Source organism: Propithecus coquereli, unplaced genomic scaffold, assembly GCF_000956105.1.
Source record: "Propithecus coquereli isolate 6110/MARCELLA unplaced genomic scaffold, Pcoq_1.0 Scaffold265, whole genome shotgun sequence".
Classification (NCBI taxonomy): domain Eukaryota; kingdom Metazoa; phylum Chordata; class Mammalia; order Primates; family Indriidae; genus Propithecus; species Propithecus coquereli.
Window position 1 is genome coordinate 938,750 of NW_012148230.1, and position 15,416 is coordinate 954,165.

The window sequence follows — 15,416 nt, forward strand, 5'->3', positions numbered from 1 at the left end:
AACTGTACACTTATTGCTAGATAATGTAACTTTGTCTCTTCAAGAAAACAGTCACGGTTTAAATTTATACAAATCAGCACTATATAAAATAATTATATTATGATTAGCCTAGTATCACAGATGCAATGACTTTTAAGCTGGCCTTTAAAGAATAAGTAGTATTTTGCCAAATATAGGAGGAGGTTCCAGTATGACAGAAAGAAAATAGCAAGAACCTAAAAACATGGGGGAATAAAAGTTCAGGGAATGTTCACATGCTTTGAGTTTGACAAGACCAAAACAGTGTTGTAGGGAGCCGAGACCTGAAAAATAGGTTGGTAATAAACTGTAAAGGGGTTTATCTGACATTCTAAAAACGTTTTGATTTAAAGGTAGGCAATGGAGGACACTGGTGGTTTTAAAACAAGCGCCTTTGAAGCAATAATCTATATGCCTCAAATTAAAACACAAATTAGGATTTCTTTATTTAATTTTTTGACTTTGAACTACCTAGATCAGTGTTCTAATGTTGGCTACAAATTAGAATCACCTGGGGAACTTTTCCAGAAAGAACAATGCCAGGGCTCTACTCCCTGTTTTAGTTGGATTAGGGGTAGAGATTTGGGATCTACAATTTTTAAAAGCTTCCCAGAGACTTCTAATGAATATAGAGAATTGAGAGACACTGATCCCAATAATTTATTATTATCTAATATTAATAAACTACTTTAATATTTCAGGCAAAAGTAAATTCTGCATCTATTTATCTGAAAAAGCATCCCAGCTAACCATTAAGGCCAGAGTGTTGATACTTTAGAGAACTAGATTTCGTAATCCTCTCTATTAAAATGAAGTGGTCTTTGTAAGTAATCTTCACACGGCACAAAATTATTTGTGAGTGCCATCTCCAAGATGAGGTTGCAGGGGAAACACTTACTTTTAAATATGAGTTAATCTTCCTTTTGGACTAGGTTTTAGTTTGAATTGGCTGCCACCAGACAGAAGTAGAGTTCTATTGGGTCAGGTGTCTAGACAAATAAATAAAATAAACTGATGAATCAAACCCCCAGTCCACAGACAAAGCAACTCTTAATATAGCCGTTAAATTAGAGCTAATATCTAGAAGAGATAATAAAGGAAATAAACTCTGGAGCAAGGATTAAATAAATAATAATTAAACACAAAACTTTCTAACAGATTACTAGCATAATGGTTAGTAATTTTAGCTAACCCTGCTATTTTCACAGAACATTTAAAATAAATTCTGAAATTCTATTAATCCCAGGTCCTATCACCAAACTGTAACTAGGCTGTCCTGGCTCTACAGAGTGTTTGAAGCTACTGATGAAACACTCTCCTCTCCCCACCCATTTTTTCTCAGAATCTTGAGAAATAACTCTTTGCTAGCTTTTCTTTCTTCAGAGACTTTAAGAAATGCTTCTTTTTTTTTTTCTGATCTAAGTGCTTCTTCTGCATGCAACCTAAAGAAGAAAAAAACGTACTAAGTAGAGTACTATGTGTCTGCTTTGAATCCTGTGTTCTCCAACTTCCATCATGAATATTCCCCCTTTCTCATTTTCCCCTTACTTTCCTGGCCTTGCTGGAGTTTATTTCACACCATCCCTTCTCTTAAAGTTTGCAGATAAACAGAAGCAGTTTTGCAAGTTGCTGCAATATTCTGAGAGAGGCATTTAAAAATGTTTTAAATGCCTATTTGTTGTTTTGCCCATTTCAAAACATACTTTAAATAAGACCAACATAGCAAACTTCTTAAACATACAGAAGATTTAGCGGTCATAAACAACTAAACCATATAATTAGGCACATATGTAAATATGTGTTATGTTTCTGTGTATTACAAATGTGTATGTGTTAACATGTAACTGTAAAAGAAGCAAATAGGGACTAGTTGATTCAACCAATTTCCACATGGCTCTTCATTATCTAAATTTCCGAATATATACCATAGAGTTATTTGACCAGTTTTCAACCATAAAGATGAAATTAATAGGTAGTTTTATTCTGATAAGCAATGTTCATGTTGTCTTTTACTATTTGAACATGTACTTTCTACTCCTCTGCATTTCCCTCTTCAAATTTTTAAATAAAAATTACCAAATAATGGTAATTTTACAAATCTAATAGATAAATTAGCATAAAGCATACTGTCCTAAAATGTTCTTTGTGCATTATTAAATTACACACTATATTCCTTGCTTAAAAGAGTACATATTACCGTGAATATATATTACCAAGAAAATAAAAGTTTGCATTTCTGTTTTATTACTATGGTAATCACAGACATCCACAGCATACTTTTTTTAAAAATAAAAAGAATATAAGTAGCCTTTTCAGAAATAAAGTTAACTTATACTTTTTTCCATATTGAAACTAATAATTAGGATATTTTTCTCCCACCAGCTCCATCTACTGTCACTCAAAAAAGCATATGAGCAGGCATTTTTGTATTCTTTTTCTTGCCTAGAGACCATCCCAAAAAGCTAGTACATTTAAAAAAAAATTTTGATACACACACACACACACACACACATATATATATATGAATGTATAGACAGAGAGGAAGAGAAGGGAGGGGAGAGAGAGGGAGAGAAAGAGAACACTTACTTTTCATTCAATTTTCACCAAAGATTTTCATCAACTTCTGTGAGAATTCTATTTAAAGATGAATAGAGGATACAACCCTTAGTCAGTAAGCATGATTATATAAATTAGGAAGTGCCATTTCTAAGCCCCTTTTTTAGCTTTGGCTTTATTTTTTTTCCCCTAGATCTAAACTAGCTAAGCCAAGTAAAGAGTAGAATTATGAAAAACTAAGATATTATTTCCTCAAATTATGTGCATTTTTTTTTCTTAGATAAAAGACTTCTTTAAAGGGATTTTGGTCTTGGTATTTTTTTGAATCTGGATTTTTTTTCCTTTTTTTGCCTTAGTCATCTAAATAATTGTCTCGACTTTTTTTCCATTTTACTTGGCTACAGTAGAAATGGTCTTTTAAAATACACTATTAATTTTTAAGAAAAATTGTCCTCCTACTGCAGATTTATAACTCAAGTCTGAGACTTCCAAATACCTTATGCCAACATTGTAAATTTTATTGTGATGCTGTAAAGTTACAGTTAAGGTATAATTTTTTTAAAAGCATTTTATCTTGTAGTTTGGGAAAAAAGTTATAAAGCTGGTCTCTATAGAAAGCACTGTAACTTATGATCTTAGAACGTCAGATAATAATGCAGAGGATTATTGGCCAAAACTTTTTTTAAATGAGAAATATTTTCCTGAATTGACTCCTCCTAAACTCAAGTGTGGGGAAGAAAGTGTGCTCTTAAAATGACTGCCTTTCAATCAGAGATTATCACTCTCCATTTCCATTAATCTCCCTTTTTTTGGCATGTGATGTATGCTAAATTAAATAGGATTTATTGGTTCAGCTAGATTCTGAATTACCCTCTTTTCCTGTGGATTAGGAGAGTGCATTTCTTAGCCCTTTTCCTTGAAATCCATCAGGATCTTTTATGTGGGCTATCTAGTATTCTGCACACTTCCAATGCTTAATAAATATTACATTACAATATTAGCATAATAATAAATCATCTTAAAGTACTACATGGGCTATTAAATGAGATCCTATTCAGTTTGAGCCAAGGCATCAGAAAGTTTTATTTTCTTTGTATGCATACAAAATAATTTAAAAACTCCTTTTCCATGAAATGTCCTTGCATCCATAAGAAGTCTAGATGTTACGAAGTGAGTTGGTGAAGTGTATATCTTCTGGTTATGTATTTCCCTTGTTCAATATATTCTGGGGCCTGAATTTGCCATTTTAATAAGAGAGAGTTTAAAATTGGGCAGACAAAAATGGAAATAGCACCATTTGTCAAGTAAATGTTCCTTTCCCAATGGCAATTCTGAAATTTTTATACAAGATTACCAGGCCAGCAGCTAGATAGTGCTTCGTGCCATTAAGGAATTGTGCTTTGTCTGTGATTGGTTATGTCACACAGACCTAGACTAACAACCACTGAAAACATGAGGGTTTTCCTGACAGTTACAGAAACAAAAACTGAAGTAGAAAATGATTCAGTTAACACAATCCCATCCTCACTGGTTGCTTTAAGGGAGGTCCTAGTTTGAAACTGCCACTGAGGAAAAAAATAAAAATATTTTCCCTTCCAAAGCTAATGTACAAATATTGCACATTTTATCTACCAACACGAAAATCATATAGGATAAAAATGATGCACCATCTGTGGTAGATAGCAAAATGGCCCAAATGGCCTCCCTACCGTGTAATTTTGCAGGTATACTCCCCACCCTCCATCAGTAGAGTTTATTTTTTCACGTTGAATCTGAGCTGACCTGCGACTTGCTTTGGTTAACAGAATGTGGCAAAAGCGATGTCGTACCAGTTTGGGGCCATGCCTCACAAGGTCTTCAAATTTCCACTCTTTCTCTAGGAGTCCTGCCCAGTTACCATGTGGATAAACCCTAGCTTTCTGGTTAATGAGAGATGAGTAGTCTAGTCACCCCTGTTGTCCAAGCCAATCCCTAGAAGCAAGGCTACATAGAGACTGGCAACTGCCTACAGATAAATGAGAAAGACCAGTTGAGACCAGAAGAACTATACACTGAGCCCAGCCTAAACTGCCAACCCACAGAATCCTGAGCTGAATAAATGGTTCTCATTTTAAGTCCCTACATTTTGGAGTGGTTTGTTATGTAGCAACAGATAACACAGACATCTTCTTAAACTACTGGAAATAAAATTTTGAATATTAGTCAGCTCAAATGTTATTCTTTCACAACTTCGATTTTCATTACTGGATTATTAATATTTGGTGTTAAATCTGTAACTGGCAATCGCAACTTTCTGAGTATTTCTAATAGAGATGTTTGTTTCTGCTACTTTGTACATTTCACAGGGAGTCTTTTTCTTCAACGAAAGCCTTACATGGAACTCTAAGTGAATACAATTAACATTTAGGCCTTTCTGATCCACTTTGGAGAATGTCATTTGGTTAGAGTAGCAAACCTGAGCAGATGATTTATCCAGAGGTGATTCTTCTTCTAAAGTGGTGTCCAGCAAGAAAAATGAAATGGTAAAATCAAAGGAAGCTATGTTTAGCTTCATCTCAAATCTCTGCATCACTCACTACTATTGATTTAACATCATGGCACCTTCATATTTCAGCAGGAGGATCTGCCATGAGACAGAAACTATAGTGACCCTGTAAGGGTCATCTTGCTGTCAACTTCAAATTACAACATTTCTGCTCTTGGCTGACAACCATGGCAGGCCTGGGGAAGTACAGCTCTCTTTCCGTAGATGGAATAGATGTGTTTCAAGGAAGTGAGACATAAAGTGAAATTTTATATGTCAAGTCTTGTCTTCTATAATTGAAAGTTTTTAAGTGGGAAAGGGTTTTGTCAGGGTTCCCTATGTGCAGTCCCCTAGGTTGGTTTACTATCCCAAGTTTCTAATGCGTGCCATTTAGGGTGGAATCTAATCCACAAACTCAAAGTCATCTTTCCAGCATTCATCGCACTTTCTTCCTCTGCAGCAGCTGAACCATTGGCTACCCTTCTGCCTTGAATCTTTCTTATTCTTTGGCATTTGTTACTTCACATTTGCAGAGTTCTCTTTTATCTCCAACTAGTTTCTTCTGCCACCTCATCTATAACTCATAGCCCAGAGCCAGGCACATAAGTATTTGTGGAATGAATAAATAAATGCATAATGCCCATTCCTTAAATATGAGTGCCTCTCTATAGACCCTTTTTTCTTCTTTACTAACATGATCTTCTTTAACAATCACATCCACACTCAAAGCTCCAATTATAGTCTCTTTGCAACTGTCACCCCAGCTTTAGCTCCAGGCCTTACTACTTGCCACCACCAAACCCAGCCTTCTCCTTGACTTTTCCTCATGACTGTACTGTGAGACCTGAAAGACAGCAAGGCCAAAAAGTACATCTATCCATTTAACAGACCTAGCCACCCCCTTCTGGGCACTACTGCTCTCCAGCATGCCAAGGTCAAGATACAGTCCCCCACCAGTTCCCAAATGAGAACTTCTAGCTCACAGACTTGATAAAGCAGAGGGCTCAGTATTCTGTCAAGGAATGTAAAAATTAGTTCTCCAAATTCTCATTTCTATATCAAATTGTCTCCTAACCTGTCTCAGCCATCTACTCTTACTGCTGGCCAATATCTATTCCATTCTGCAACTGGAGTGATCTATTCCCAAGCGAAATCCTCATGTCACTCTCCACCATTTAAATGGCTTCCCATACCTCTCAAAATAACGTTAAAATCCTTCACATGACTGCCAAGCCCTGCATAAGCTGATCCCTGCCTTCCTCTCTGACTTCATCTCATAGAATCCTCCACACACTCAGTAACTGCTGCCCCTCTGGCCTTCTGCCATGTCCTCAAAGAAGCCGTGCATCTCCCCGTCTCCCAGTCTTTGCTCATGCTATCCCCTCTGTCTGAAACACGTAGGCCCCTACCTGGTTAACTTGTATTCATCTTCAAATCACAGGTCAGATGGCACTTCCTTCGTCTAACTCTTCTGATCCCATCAAATAAACCAAGGACTCCTCTAAGAAATCACGTGGCAGTGAGGTCCTTTTCTTTGCACCACCTGTGCCCTGATTGAATTTGTATATTTGTGTGGCGATTTCATCTGCCTCCCCTCTAGTCCAGTTGCTCTCAGTTATCTCTCCAAAGCTCAGCATTGTGCACAATATGCAGTGGGCACTCTATACATATGTATCGAATGGATGAATAAATGAACGAGTGAGCTAGTGCTCTACATTGTGTGTTCTCTTGCAGTTGCTTCTGGGAACCAGATCTAAGGGTTACACAAAAGGCAGTGGCGGGGCTAAGAGGGAGGGACAGTTAACTACCTCTCAAAGATTTGGAAAAGAAGGCTTTTCCTCAGAAGGTTCAAGCAGAGAAGCTCCACACAATGAACCCCAGCAGAGAGATACAAAACCAACCTTCAAGAAATACTTGTAACCTGGAGCCAGACCTAACCGAAGGTCTCTCCATTTCAAAAGAAGGAATGTGGCCACCTCAAAGGTGGCCAGTCAGAAAGGGAACAAAGAAAACAAAATTACCTGAGGCAGATTCACAGTTTTAACTCCTGAGTACTCTAAGAAGGGGCTGCTTGGTCAGGTTGACAGGTAAATTCAAACTGTAAACGACTCCAACCAGGTGTTTCAGCACAATACTGGTAAATATTTAAGTTACATAACACCCCACCTTGTGTTAATGCCATCAAACAATAATTTGTTAACGATTACTTTGTTAATAATTTGCCTCCTATGTTGCTTGCTATTCATTCATTCATCTATCCATTCATAAACATAAAATTATTTATTCTTTCATAAATTTATTGAGAACAAATTTATTCTAATATGTGCCATGCTTTGAGGATAGAGTGGTAGGCAATACCAAGCTGGTCCCTGACCTCACAGAGCTTATCTTACAGTCTAGCAAGTGACACAGACAATTTAAAATGCAATTTATTACAAAATTATTGCCTCCAATAGCGAACTAATGCTGTCCACCTGCCTAAGATCCTTATGTCGGTGAACCTCTCCTTCTCCCATCTTTCTGATTCTGGTGAAACTATCCATTGCCATGACCCAGCGCCCTCCGACACCGTCGCAGCCCTATCACCACTACGGACGAGAGTATTTGACCGAAGCAGGCCACTCAGGGTCCTCGTTGAGATTTGTAAAGGAGCTGGGATTGAGATGGCCTGTCCTCTTTTGGGATTTTGAGCTATGTGGATATAGGTTTTAGGCTATCAGTAACTATCTTTTCTACGCTGAAGAATAGAGTCACCAAATTCAACAAATAAAAATAAGAGATGCCATCATTCATTCAATCAACAAACACTTATTGAGCACCTATTATGAGCCAGATACTTTTCCAGGAGCTGGGAATTCATCAGTGAACCAGATTAAAATCTCCGCCCTATGGTGCTTAGTTTCTAGTGGAGGGAGAAATTAATACACAAGATTAATAGGAAAAAATATGTGGCACATTAAAGAGTGATATATGCAAAGGGAAAGAGATCATGCAGTGAATGGGGATAGGCAGTCTCTGATGGGGCAGAGGGTTGCAGTCTTAGAGGGAGAGGCCAGGGAAGGCCTTGCTGAGAAGATGACATTTGAGCAAACACCTCAGAGAGGTGAGGGAGCAGCCATGCTAATACAGGGGACAGGACTATAGTCCAGGCAGAGGGAAAAGCAGGCACAGGTGCTCTGGGAGGAACAGTGAGAGGACACAGTGGCTGAGTAGAGCCAGTGTGGGGACAGGCAGAGGGAGATGACATCTTGGGACGGCAGGGGCTAGGTCTTTTAGACTTCATAAGCCTTTGTCAAAACTGAGACTTTCACTTCAAGTCCAGAAAGACAGGAAAAGAGTAGAGGGTTCAGAGCTGAGGATGGGTCTTAGGTTTAACAGGATTATTCCAGATGTTCTTCTGAGATTCCAGGGCAGGGCAGAAGCAGGAGACCATCAGGAGAACTTAGACTGTCCTCTAATAGATACTGCTATTTTCAGTTACATTACATTCACACCAGGCAAGTTCCACAGGTCAGGATTTCAGGGTTACTATGTACTTTTATATTGTTAATTCATTAGTTTTTTGTTTTTTTCCCTCTTTCCTTGATCCATTTGACTTGGAAGCCCAACAATGTACAGTGTGGAGCTGAGGAAATGGTACCGGAGATGCTTGGATATTCATCAGTACATGGGCCTTTTCCCAGGATTTCAGTTTTAGGAGCATCCATGAAAAAAGAGGGGAGATTTTAAAAATCGCCCTTGTTCCTTGATATCCAAAGTCAAAAAGCAACCCCTCTGCAGCCAGAGGGGAACTTCGTTGCTGGTGTAGGTGAATTATGGCTTAAGGAATAATAAAAAAATCTGAATTACTAAGTGACTCACAGTGGAAGAAACAAGAAGGGAGGAAAGATGCATGAGCTCAAGGAAAGGATTTTATAATGTAGCCGAGCTGACTCAAGTGATAAATGTACATAATTAATCATACACACCATTTTGGCAAATGATATTTTTAAATGATAGAGGCAATTATCTGTACAATTACATATGCACAGGAATGCATTATTTTCTGACTTTCAACAGGCAGCCTACCTTACAGAATAGGTAAAGAAGAGACTTACCTAATTTAGCAACCTCGTTTGTAACCTCAATCTAACGAGGACATTTTTAGTGATTAGAAGAGGTTCAGAAGAGCAATGTAATAATGGTAACTTCTTGGTTCTACTGCTAATATCTTTGCGAAACTATTTAATCACGTATTGTTTTCATTTTGCACCATAAATTACAGGTTATATATTCTCTCTCCCTCTCTCTTTTAAGGAAATATAAAATAATTTTCTAAATACCCTTCCAATAAGTGTTCTGGAAACAAATTGAAAAATTTGTGGAAACAATAAAAGAATATTTGCACTTCTCCATGAGTAACATTAAAGTGAGAGAAAATTTTAGCAACTGTAATAAGCAATGGTCTTTTTTTCTAACCTGGTAGGATGAATGCATATTCTGTCTGCTATTTCTTTAGCCTCATAGTCTTATCTTACAAAGGCATTACGGTGTGGTGAAGAATTCAGTCTGGAATCAGACATATGTAGCTTCAAATCTGGATCTGCAGCTTACTGTGATTCTAACCTTGAGCAAGTTACTAAATATCAGTAAGCCTCGATTTCTTTGTAAAAGTGAGGCTAATCATCTCAATCTTGTAAAATATGCTGTGAGAAGTACACGAGATAGTAAATTATGGCTATTTTAAATTGAGATACGTTGAACATGTAAGATACACACCAGATTTTCAAAACTAGGTATGAAAAGAAGACTGCATATTTTCTCATTAACATTCTTTTCATAGGCCAGGCGTGGTGGGTGGCTCATGCCTGTAATCCTAGCACTCTGGGAGGCCAAGGCAGGAGAATTGCTTGAGGTCAGGAGTTTGAGACCGGCCTGAGCGAGAGTGAGACCCCATCTTTACTAAAAAAAATAGAAAAAATTAGCTGGGCATGGTGGCACGTGCCTGTAGTCTCAGCTCCTCAGGAGGCTGAGGCAGGAGGATTTCCTGAGTATGAGGTTACTGTGAGGTAGGCTGACGCCACGGCACTCTAGCCTGGGCAACAGAGTGAGACTCTGTCTCAACAAACAAACAAACAAAAAACATTCTTTTCATATTGATTATACATTGAAGTGAAAATATTTTGTATGCACAGTTGACCCTCAGTACCCCTGGGGGCTTGGTTCCAGGCCCCCCACGAATACCAAAATTCATAGATGTTCAGAAGTCCCTTATATAAAATGGTGCAGTGTTTGCATATAACTTATGCACATCCCCCCATACACTTAAAATCATCCCTAGATTACTTATAATAACTAACACAATGTAAATGCTATGTAAGTAGTTGTTATACTGTATTATTTTTATTTGTGTTATTTTTATTGCTGTATTGTTATTTTTTATTTTTCTTTTTTTGCTTCAGTGTAACAAAGCTAAAAATTATTGTTTTTTATTTTATTTTTAAAATGTATTTCAGATCCATGGTTGGTTGAATCCAAGGATGCTGAACCTGTGGATATGGAGGGTTGATTATATTGAGTTAAATAAAATATATTATTAAAATGAATTTCATCTCTTTCTTTTTACTTTTTTAATGTGGCTACTAGAAAAATTAAAATTCCGTTGCTTGCATTTGTGGCTAGTATTATGGTTCTTTTGGGTGGTGCTGATCTAAATATTAAAATACTGTACAAAAAAGGAAGGAAGGAAGGGAGGAAGGGAAGAAGGGAGGGACCAAGGGAGGGAGTGGGGAGGAAGGGAAAAAAAAACAACAGAAAAAGAATCTTCAAGAACTAGAAGAGGTAAGCTTCAAAAGATCTTATACTAGAATAATCCTTTCTATGAACAACATCAATGTCAAAAAGCTAGGAGACCGTGATACCGTGGTTATAGCACAATGCCAAGAACTTAGTAAATGCTCAGTTAATACTAGCTTGTATTATTTATTCATTAATGATGACCTCTCATATTTTAGGCACTGTACTAGGTGCTAGAGTTATTAATACAATGATTAACAAACAATCCATTCTATCCAGGAGTGCCCAGTCTAATGAGGAATACAAACAAGAAAAAATTTTGCAAACTTTTATATTTCACATGTTATATTGTTTACATGGACATAAAAGGTAATGTTTTAATTTTCTTTTAAAGAGTTTGTACATACCTCTCTCCTCATCTGACCCTTATTAGAACACTAGACAATAGTTTCCATATTGTTATTGTGAAAAATTACCAGCAGTGGGATATTGAAAGTCAATTTTAGTTCTTTTGGCAAAAATTTTATGCTGCAAAGGGGTTCAGTAATAAAATTTGATTTAGAAGCATTCACCTGGCATTCATTTCTATATCATACTATCATTCTCGCTCGAAATCATTCCTGAATCCTTCCACAATATTTCATGACACCCATGGCCCTCCACGTAGTTATGCTTGTGTATATGCATGAGTCAGAGAAATACGTCAATTTTTGAGGAGTTATAACATCCCCCTCCTCCCGCCTCCCCCCTTCCACCTCTAGGCTTCTAAGAAGCAGCCTAGCTGCTTGGGCAGCTCCAGGCCTGGCCTTTTGTCCTGGTGATTAGAATAAGAACTGAGCTGCTGGATTTGCATCTTAAAGGAAATGGTGTCCAGGCACCGGAAACCAATCCCAGAAGGAGGAGGAGGAGAAGGGAAGAAAAGGTTTACAGGAGGCAGCGTTAGAAATCAAGAGTTTGGGAGACTGGACAGAGAAAAAGGAAGCAGCAAACACCACCTTGATGAGCTGTGGGAGATACTGAGATTGGAGATGAATTGAAATACTGAGTTATTGATAAGGATTGAGGCAAAACAGATTCAGAGAGAGAAGAGGGAAGAAGGCAGAGTGAGTGGAGCCAAGAAGATTCCAAGAAACCTTGCTGAGGGTTATATAAACCCTCGGTGATTTTCTGAGAGGCTGCAATGAGGATTTAAAATGCTCTCATTAATTTATCCTATGGGACTGGTGTTTCTACCGACTGTGTGGCCGTGTGACACTGTGTTCGAGAGCAGCTCCATGCTGCCCAGCTCTCTCGGGTTCTGTGTGTTTCTTTCCCCACGGGACTCAAATTTTCAAAGTGAAGACTGTCCTGAACCTCTCTGTAATGCAACAGCAATTGTGGCAGTCCCTAGCACCCTACCCCTAGCAAATGCTCCATAAATTTAGGTTGAATTAAATCTTTAAGGTCTAGCTGTGAAAACTAAACAGGTGCAGCAACCAATTTAATAAATGTGTCTGTGTGGCTCTAGGTAGCGATAAAGTACTAACCCAAGCATGACTTCTTAAATCTTCCTGTTACAGACCTGGTTTACAGGGGGGAGGGTTGTTTGTTTTTAATATTCACTTGTCTTTGACAAGAAATACATATTCTCGGCTTAAATATGCAAGCTCACTTTACTGCGGCCCCACCTACTCTTGCCCCAGAATTGTGAGTTCGGTAAGCAGGGAGGAACTTCCCTGGTTGCAGGGTGTGCTCAACGCCTTGCCAGCACTGGCCAATAAAGGGGAGGGGGAAGAGAAGGTACAGTCTCTTGGGAGCCTGGGAGAAGCTGTAGGGTTCTGGGTAGGTCACACATTACAGTCACTGGTAGTTTAAAAAAATAAAAACTCTTGTTTAGTTCCAATCCAGAATAGTTCAAATTGAATTCCTGGACATCTGTGACTTTATTTAAGTCCTTGGGCAATTTCGATACTTCATTAGAGATGAAAAGCACTCTCCCCATCATCCTAACCAAGTATGGGCCTTCACTTTTAACATCATAATACAATTGATTACACCTGAGGACTCCAGGCCTCTGTAATTTAGTTAGTAGCCTGGGGCTGTGAATCTAATGCTTCCTTACTTTGACCCTAACTAGGGAGACCTAACGCCCTGGTTTGCTGTGGTCAGTCCCAGGTCATGCTGTTTTCTTGGAAAAAATTTTTATAGCTCCCACATTTACTTTTAGAAGAGTCTAAGTTCGATGGTAAACTATATGGCCACTCTACACATACCACACAAGGAAAGCCAAGCCCAGTGTAGTATTTTCCTGGGATTGCTTCCAGCAACAATTTTAATATTTTTTTACTTTTTTTCCTTCCTCAAACATCTGTCTTTCCAGTCTTTCTTCTTTCTCCTTCATCAGATAAGTCTTAAATACCCTTCAAACAGTCCATGCCCTCACCTCCTCCAACCCCACCTCCCCATTCCCTGAGAATTTTTTCTCCCCATCTCCATATTTTTAGAGTCCAGGTAGAGGTGGAAGCTTTAAGATTTTATCTGGTCTTGTTTGAGGGCAGGGAGAGGGGACAGTGTCCTGGAGCTCTGTGGGGTCAGACCACCCTGGGCTCTTCTCCAGACCTTGGGTGACTGGAGAAATGGTCTGTCGAGTTCTATGGCCACAGGAAATTGCTGTAGCCAATGAGGGAGTCAGGCACTGTTAGACGCACACTGACCAGAGTGTGGACCTCAGACCACTACAGACAGAGGAACAAGTTGGCCTAGGGTCTTCTAGATTAGGCCAACTCAGACTTCCCACGAAGGAAGGCACAGGCCAGAAACTGTCATCTTACTGTTCTCACCTGTCCTGTATCTTTTTTAGCCTGTCTTTTCACGTTGGCTTGGGTCCTAAACTTTTAATCCCAAAGCCTTTCTCTGATACCCCTTGTCTTTGAATCTGGGTGTGCATCTTCCTGCACCTTTGCCTTGTGTCCCGATTTCCACACATTATATAATACCGCCTCCGGGGATGGACTCCTACCTCACTCGGCTCTTCCTGGGTTCTGTTTCTAATTGTGGTGACTCCCCAGGAACACAGGCCAGGGCAGGGAACTCACACTTGGGGCAAAGATGGTGCATAGGCCAATTCAATGGCAGAGAGCCTCTGACATGTTCATAAATGTAATTGAGTTTTCTTCATTTTTACTACCTGGTCGGTCCCCTTTTCACCAAAGTTCAGATTTCTTCACAGAGATGATACCAAGAAGCTGACTGGAGCTTCTGAATCTGTTTTCACTTTAAAGAGAGGCTCTTTCCTGGACCCCTTCCTTTCCGTCCAGTCACAGCTCAGTCTCTACGCTCAGCACATTTCCTACCATCCTCCGAAATGGCCTTAGCTCCTTCTCATATGAGTTGCTAAATTAGTTTATGCACCAAAGATTGGGTTATATTTCCTACCAAACATTTGCAGTTGCAGAAATCAAACTGCAACAGAGCAGGGGTTGCAAACTCAAATGACTGCAAAGAACAGATGGACAGGTGCCAGACAGGCTGGGTGGGAACCAGAGCAAGCTGGTGGGCGCCTGCCCTGTCTAAAGCACACAGCTACTATTCTGCAGCAGACTATCACCATGGAGGAATGCTGGCTCCAAAAGCTGGATCTTCCTGTTTTTCAGAAAAGAAAAAAAAAAAAATCTAGATTCTTATGAGCAATCTGCTAATTTTTAGAATTATTGACAACTAATTTTAAAAGATTTAAATTCCATCCTAGCTAAACAAAACTCACCAGTGAATAGGACCTGGCTCTCTCTCTGTCAGTTTACAACGGTTTTTATGGTATATTCAAAGATACGCTTTTATGTAATGTGATTTTAAGATTGAAAAATCATCTGAGGTAACCCAACATGAAGTCAAGTGGTGTGAAATTCTAAAGAACATCCTGAAAATCTACAGATGCTGGTGTTTACTCATGAAAACAACAGTAGCAACAACAGCAATTCCTATTAAGTGACAAACAGCCGCTTAAGAAAATCTTTTAATGAAAGGATGTTTTAAACATCCTATAAAAGGTCCGCTGTGAATTCTTTTGTGCCTGAACACTTCATTTTTCATAAACAAGAAGGCTCTAATTGTCTTCCATTTTAAAACATCTTCGTCAGCAAGGATATGGAGGAGGTAGTTAGAAGGGAGAATAATGACACTGTAAAAGTTGGCAGTGAGATCAGTTAATCTCTTATCCCTTCTGACAGTTTACATTTTGAGTGACAACTAAGGTTATCTATTTTGCAAATATGACAGCTTTATTCTTGAGCAAGGTGATAGGAAAACACATCATTTTCAACGATTACTGGACATTATCTTGAAAAAAGAATCAAGATGTAATGCTTTAAATCAAAGCGTTTCAACAAGGGATGGCAAAAATGGCCAACTGACTAAACCTCCAGAACGTGAATTTTCAACTTTAGTACCAGTGACATTTTGGGTCAGATAATCTTTTGATGTGGGGGCTGTCCTGTGCACTGTAGGCTGTTTGGCAGCACCCCTGGCCACTACCCACTAGATGCCATTGGTACCCTCTCCAAATCTT